A 7,829-nucleotide genomic window follows, 5' to 3' on the forward strand; every position below is an offset into this window, starting at 1 on the left:
AACAACACAATAAATGAAATTAAAAATACTCTAGAAGGGACCAATAGCAGAATAACTGAGGCAGAAGAACGGATAAGTCACCTGGAAGATAAAATAGTGGAAGTAACTACTGCAGAGCAGAATAAAGAGAAAAGAATGAAAAGAACTGAGGACAGTCTCAGAGACCTCTGGGACAACATTAAATGCACCAACATTCGAATTATAGGGGTTCCAGAAGAAGAAGAGAAAAAGAAAGGAACTGAGAATATATTTGAAGAGATTATAGGTGAAAACTTCCCTAATATGGGAAAGGAAATAGTTAATCAAGTCCAGGAAGCACAGAGAGTCCCATACAGGATCAATCCAAGGAGAAACACGCCAAGACACAGATTAATCAAACTGTCAAAAATTAAATACAAAGAAAACATATTAAAAGCAGCAAAGGAAAAACAACAAATAACACACAAGGGAATCCCCATAAGGTTAACAGCTGAACTTTCAGCAGAAGCTCTGCAAGCCAGAAGGGACTGGCGAGACATATTTAAAGTGATGAAGGAGAAAAACCTGCAACCAAGATTACTCTAACCAGCAAGATCTCATTCAGATTTGATGGAGAAATTAAAATCTTTACCGACAAGCAAAAGCTGAGAGAGTTCAGCACCACCAAACCAGCTTTACAACAAATGCTAAAGGATCTTCTCTAGGCAAGAAACACAAGAGAAGGAAAAGACCTACAATAAAAAACCCAAAACAATTAAGAAAATGGGAATAGGAACATACATATCGATAATTACCTTAAATGTAAATGGATTAAATGCTCCCACCAAAAGACACAAACTGGCTGAATGGATACAAAAACAAGACCCATATATATGCTGTCTGCAAGAGACCCACTTCAGACCTAGAGACACATAAAGACTGAAAGTGAAGGGATGGAAAAAGATATTCCATGCAAATGGAAACCCAAAGAAAGCTGGAGTAGCAATTCTCATATCAGACAAAATAGACCTTAAAATAAAGACTATTAGAAGTGACAAAGAAGGACACTACAGAATGATCAAGGGATTGATCCAAGAAGAAGATATAACAATTGTAAATATTTATGCACCCAACATAGGAGCACCTCAATACGTAAGGCAAACACTAACAGCCATAAAAGGGGAAATCGACAGTAACACATTCATAGTAGGGGACTTTAACACCCCACTTTCACCAATGGACAGATCATCCAAAATGAAAATAAATAAGGAAACACAAGCTTTAAATGATACATTAAACAAGATGGACTTAATTGATATTTATAGGACATTCCATCCAAAAACAACAGAATACACATTTTTCTCAAGTGCTCATGGAACATTCTCCAGGATAGATCATATCCTGGGTCACAAATGAAGCCTTGGTAAATTTAAGGAACTTGAAATTGTATCAAGTATCTTTTCCGACCACAACGCTATGAGACTAGATATCAATTACAGGAAAAGATCTGTAAAAAATGCAAACACATGTGGGCTACACAATACACTACTTAATAACGAAGTGATCACTGAAGAAATCAAAGAGGAAATCAAAAAATACCTAGAAACAAATGACAATGGAGACACGATGACCCAAAACCTATGGGATGCAGCAAAAGCAGTTCTAAGAGGGAAGTTTATAGCAATACAATCCTACCTTAAGAAACAGGAAACATCTCGAATAAACAACCTAACCTTGCACCTAAAGTAATTAGAGAAAGAAGAACAAAAAAACCCCAAAGTTAGCAGAAGGAAAAAAATCATGAAGATCAGATCAGAAATAAATGAAAAAGAAATGAAGCAAACGATAGCAAAGATCAATAAAACTAAAAGCTGGTTCTTTGAGAAGATAAACAAAATTGATAAACCATTAGCCAGACTCATCAAGAAAAAAAGGGAGAAGACTCAAATCAATAGAATTAGAAATGAAAAAGGAGAAGTAACAACTGACACTGCAGAAATACAAAAGATCATGAGAGATTACTACAAGCAACTATACGCCAATAAAATGGACAACCTGGAAGAAATGGACAAATTCTTAGAAATGCACAACCTGCCAAGACTGAATCAGGAAGAAATGGAAAATATGAACAGACCAATCACAAGCACTGAAATTGAAACTGTGATTAAAAACCTTCCAACAAACAAAAGCCCAGGACCAATTGGCTTCACAGGCGAATTCTATCAAACATTTCGAGAAGAGCTAACACCTATCCTTCTCAAACTCTTCCAAAATATAGCAGAGGGAGGAACACTCCCAAACTTATTCTACGAGGCCACCATCACCCTGATACCAAAGCCAGACAAGGATGTCACAAAGAAAGAAAACTACAGGCCAATATCACTGATGAACATAGATGCAAAAATCCTCAACAAAATACTAGCAAACAGAATCCAACAGCACATTAAGAGGATCATACACCACGATCAAGTGGGGTTTATTCTAGGAATGCAAGGATTCTTCAATATACGCAAATCAATGTGATACACCATATTAACAAATTGAAGGAGAAAAACCATATGGTCATCTCAGTAGATGCAGAGAAAGCTTTTGACAAAATTCAACACCCATTTATGATAAAAACCCTGCAGAAAGTAGGCATAGAGGGAACTTTCCTGAACATAATAAAGGCCATATATCACAAACCCACAGCCAACATCATACTCAATGGTGAAAAACTGAAAGCATTTCTACTAATATCAGGAACAAGACAAGGCTGCCCACTCTCACCACTCTTATTCAACATAGTTTTGGAAGTTTTAGCCACAGCAATCAGAGAAGAAAAGGAAATAAAAGGAATCCAAATTGGAAAAGAAGAAGTAAAGCTGTCACTGTTTGTGGATGACATGATACTATACATAGAGAATCCTAAAGATACTACCAGAAAACTACTAGAGCTAATCAATGAATTTGGTAAGGTAGCAGGATACAAAATTAATGCACAGAAATCTCTGGCATTCCTATACACTAATGATGAAAAATCTCAAAGTGAAATCAAGAAAACACTCCCATTTACCATTGCAACAAAAAGAATAAAATACCTAGGAATAAACCTACCTAAGGAGACAAAAGACCTGTATGCAGAAAATTATAAGACACTGATGAAAGAAATTAAAGATGATACAAATAGATGGAGAGATATACCATGTTCTTGGATTGGAAGAATTAACATTGTGAAAATGACTCTACTACCCAAAGCAATCTACAGATTCAATGCAATCCCTATCAAACTACCACTGGCATTTTTCACAGAACTAGAACAAAAAAATTCACAATTTGTATGGAAACACAAAAGACCCCGAATAGCCAAATCAATCTTGAGATCGAAAAACGGAGCTGGAGGAATCAGGCTCCCTGACTTCAGACTATACTACAAAGCTACAGTAATCAAGACAGTATGGTACTGGCACAAAAACAGAAATATAGATCAATGGAACAGGATAGAAAGCCCAGAGATAAACTCACGCACATATGGTCACCTTATCTTTGATAAAGGAGGCAGGAATGTACAGTGGAGAAAGGACAGCCTCTTCAATAAGTGGTGCTGGGAAAACTGGACAGGTACATGTAAAAGTATGAGATTAGAACACTCTCTAACACCATACACAAAAATAAGCTCAAAATGGATTAAAGACCTAAATGTAAGGCCAGAAACTGTCAAACTCTTAGAGGAAAACATAGGCAGAACACTCTGTGACATAAATCACAGCAAGATCCTTTTTGACCCACCTCCTAGAGAAATGGAAATAAAACCAAAAATAAACAAATGGGACCTAATGAAACTTCAAAGCTTTTGCACAGCAAAGGAAACCATAAACAAGACCAAAAGACAACCCTCAGAATGGGAGAAAATATTTGCAAATGAAGCAACTGACAAAGGATTAATCTCCAAAATTTATAAGCAGCTCATGCAGCTCAATAACAAAAAAAACAAACAACCCAATCCAAAAATGGGCAGAAGACCTAAATAGACATTTCTCCAAAGAAGATATACAGACTGCCAACAAACATATGAAAGAATGCTCAACATCATTAATCATTAGAGAAATGCAAATCAAAACTACAATGAGATATCATCTCACACCAGTCAGAATGGCCATCATCAAAAAATCTAGAAACAATAAATATTGGAGAGGGTGTGGAGAAAAGGGAACCCTCTTTCACTGCTGGTAGGAATGTGAATTGGTACAGCCACTGTTGAGAACAGTATGGAGGTTCCTTAAAAAACTACAAATAGAACTACCATATGACCCAGCAATCCCACTACTGGGCATATACCCTGAGAAAACCATAATTCAAAAAGAGTCATGTACCAAAATATTCATTGCAGCTCTATTTACAGTAGCCTGGAGATGGAAACAACCTAAGTGTCCATCATCGGATGAATGGATAAAGAAGATGTGGCACATATATACAATGGAATATTACTCAGCCATAAAAAGAAACGAAATTGAGTTATTTGTAGTGAGGTGGATGGACCTAGAGCCTGTCATACAGAATGAAGTAAGTCAGAAAGAGAAAGACAAATACCGTATGCTAACACATATATATGGAATCTAAGAAAAAAAATGTCATGAAGAACCTAGGGGTAAGACAGGAATAAAGACACAGACCTACTAGAGAATGGACTTGAGGATATGGGGAGGGGGAAGGGTAAGTTGTGACAAAGCGAGAGAGAGGCATGGACATATATACACTACCAAACGTAAGGTAGATAGCTAGTGGGAAGCAGCCGCATAGCACAGAGAGATCAACTCGGTGCTCTGTGACCACCTAGAGGGGTGGGATAGGGAAGGTGGGAGGGAAGGAGACGCAAGAGGGAAGAGATGTGGGAACATATGTATATGTATAGCTGATTCACTTTGTTATACAGCAGAAACTAACACACCATTGTAAAGCAATTATGCTCCAATAAAGATGTAAAAAAAAAAAAAAGTTTTCTATACTTGCTGTCCTCACTCCTTTTTCTCGTTCTCTCTTGGGTCTTTTTCCAATCAGGTTTTTGCCTCTAACACTGCGTCTAAACTGCTGGGTCGGGGCCACAAGTGACTTTCACTCTCCAAATCCAATGACCAAGTCTCAGTCCTCATCTTGACCAAGTGTGGTTGACATCGTTGCTGAGTCCATTCTTGAAACATGTTCCCCACTTCCAAGACCCTGCTCTCCACTGGTTCTCCCTTCTATGTCACAGGCCACCCCTTCCGAGTGTACACTGCCCGTTCTTCCTTTTATCTCTGAGCTCTAAGCACTAGGATGCCCATGGCTCACTCTTCCCCGTCTACATCCACTCCCTAGGCCGTCTCATCAGTCCCTCCATGTTCAGTGCCATCCATGTGCTGACCACTCCAAACCACTCCAGCCGTTTCCCCTGAATTCCAGACTTGACATCAACCCTGCATGTCTAATAGGGATCTCAAATCAAGCACAGTTAAAATCAAACTTTTGGTTTCTTCCCAACTCCCCATCCCAACCAGCCCTTCTCTGGTTTTCCTCATCTCGGTAAATTGCCACATCATCTTTCCAAAGGCTCATCCTTCACTCTTTTTCTCGTACTCACATCCAACCCACTGGCAAATCCTAATGACTTTATCTAGCATTTTACCAATTCTCACTACCATCAGCCTCGTCCAAGCCAACATCCCCCTCAGACTATTGGAAAAAACTTCCCACTAAGGTCTCCATATTTCTAACTTGCCCCCTTAAGGCTTATTTCTCCGTGTAGGAGCCAGGGGCCAGCATGGTCCTTTTAAAATGGAAGCAAGACCATATCATTTCCCTGCTCAAACCATCTCGTGTCTCCCCATATGACACAGAGTAAAATACAAAGTTCTCACATCAAGGCCCTGCACGTTCTGTGCTCACCCCAAGCTTCTGATCTCACCTCCCGTCACTGTGGCCCTCCGTCACCCTGCTCCAGCCTCCTTAAGCACATTCTGTGGGGTCCTGCCCTCAGCCCTCCCTGCTCCTTCCACCTGAAAAGCATTCCTTCTATCCTCCAGGTCTCTACTCAAAAGTCATCTTAGGAGAGAGCCCTTCCCAGACCACCCTATGGACCACTGGGCTGTTCGCTCCCTCCCCAACTTGATATTTTCCTCTGTTGCGCTTCATGACCTCACATAGCTAATGAGATTGTAAGTTTCACAAGCGCAGTGGTCTTGGTTTATTTGCTCCGTGCTGCATCCCCAGTGCTTAGAGCAGTGCCTGCCACATAGTAGGCATGCAGTAACTACTCGTGGGTTGAATGAATGAGGACCATTGTCCAAGGTAAATCTAATTCTGAAAGAAGAAATATACTCTCTCTAACTCATCTACTTCTGCTTGAATAAAGCAATGGCAACGGTATCTTTACTAATCAATCATTTATTTATTTAAAACATTTCAAGATTTTATTTTTTTAGAGCTGTCTTAGGTTCACAGCAAAATTGAGAAGGTGCAGAGATTTCCCCTAGACCCCCTTCCCCACACATGCACCGTCTCCCCCGTAGCCCACCGGAGTGGTAAGTCTCCTACGCTGAGGAGCCTTTGTTGATACGTCATCATCACCCAAAGGCCATTGGCCACATTAGGGTTCCCTCTTGGTGGTGTACATTCTAAGGCCTTGAACAAATGGACAGAAGACGTTCCTTGACTTACAGTGGGGTTATGTCCCAATAAGTCCATTGTAAGTTGAAAATGCACTTAACACCCCTAACCTACTGAACACCACAGCTTGGCCTCGCCTACCTTAAATGCGCTCAGAACACTTACATCAGCCTACAGTTGGGCAAAGTAATCTACCACAAAGCCTCTACTATAACAAAGCATTGAATTTCTCATGTCATGTATTGGGTGCTGTACTGAAAGTGAAAAACAGAATGGTTGGCCTCAGAATGGTCTAAATGTACCGGTTAGGTCGTTTACCCTCGTGATCGCATGGACGATGGGGAGCTGCTGCTGCCTGACAGCATGAGGGAGGATCGCACTGCATATCCCTAGCCCAGAAAAAGTCAAAATGCAAAATCTGAAGTATGGTTTCTACTGAATGTGTATTTGCTTTTGCGCCATCGTAAAGTTGAAAAACCGTGTCGAACCATCGTAAGTCAGGGACCGTCTGTATGATGACACGTATCCATCATTATCATATACAGTACTTTGACATCCCTAAAAATCCTCTGTGCTCTACCTAATCATCCCTCCCCTCTAACCTTTAACAACCACTGATCCTTTTACTGTCTCCATAGTTTTGCCTTTTCTGATATGTTATATAATTGGAATTATATAATACGTGGTCATTTCAGATTGGCTTCTTTCACTTAGGAATAGGCATTTAAGGTTCTTCCATTCTTTTCACAGCTTGATAGCTCGATTCTTTTTAGTCCTGAATGATATTCCATTATCTGGATGTACCATAGTTTTTTTTATCCATTCACCTATGGAAGGACATCTTGGTTGCTTCCAGGTTTTGGCAAATATGAATAAAGCTGCTATAAACATCATATGCAGGTTTTTCAAGTCCTTTAGGTAACTACCAAGGAGCATGATTGCTGGATGTATATTAAGACTATGTGAGTTTGTAAGAAATTACCCAAGTGACTTCTAAAGCGGCTGTACTCTTTTGCGTTCCCACCAGCAATGAATGAGCGTTCCTGTTGCTCCACAACCTCAGCAGCATTTGGTGTCATCAGTGTTCTGGATTTTGGCTGTTCTAAAAGGTATGCAGTGGTGTCTCACTGTTGTTTTAATTTGCATTTCCCTGCAAAGTAAACAGCGTAATGTGGAGCATCTTTTCACGTGCTTATTTGCCATCTGTATATCTTCTCTGGTGAGGTGTCTGTTCAGGTCTTTGGCCCATC

The sequence above is a fragment of the Pseudorca crassidens genome, chromosome 10 (genome assembly GCF_039906515.1).
Source record: "Pseudorca crassidens isolate mPseCra1 chromosome 10, mPseCra1.hap1, whole genome shotgun sequence".
NCBI classification, from domain to species: Eukaryota; Metazoa; Chordata; class Mammalia; order Artiodactyla; family Delphinidae; genus Pseudorca; species Pseudorca crassidens.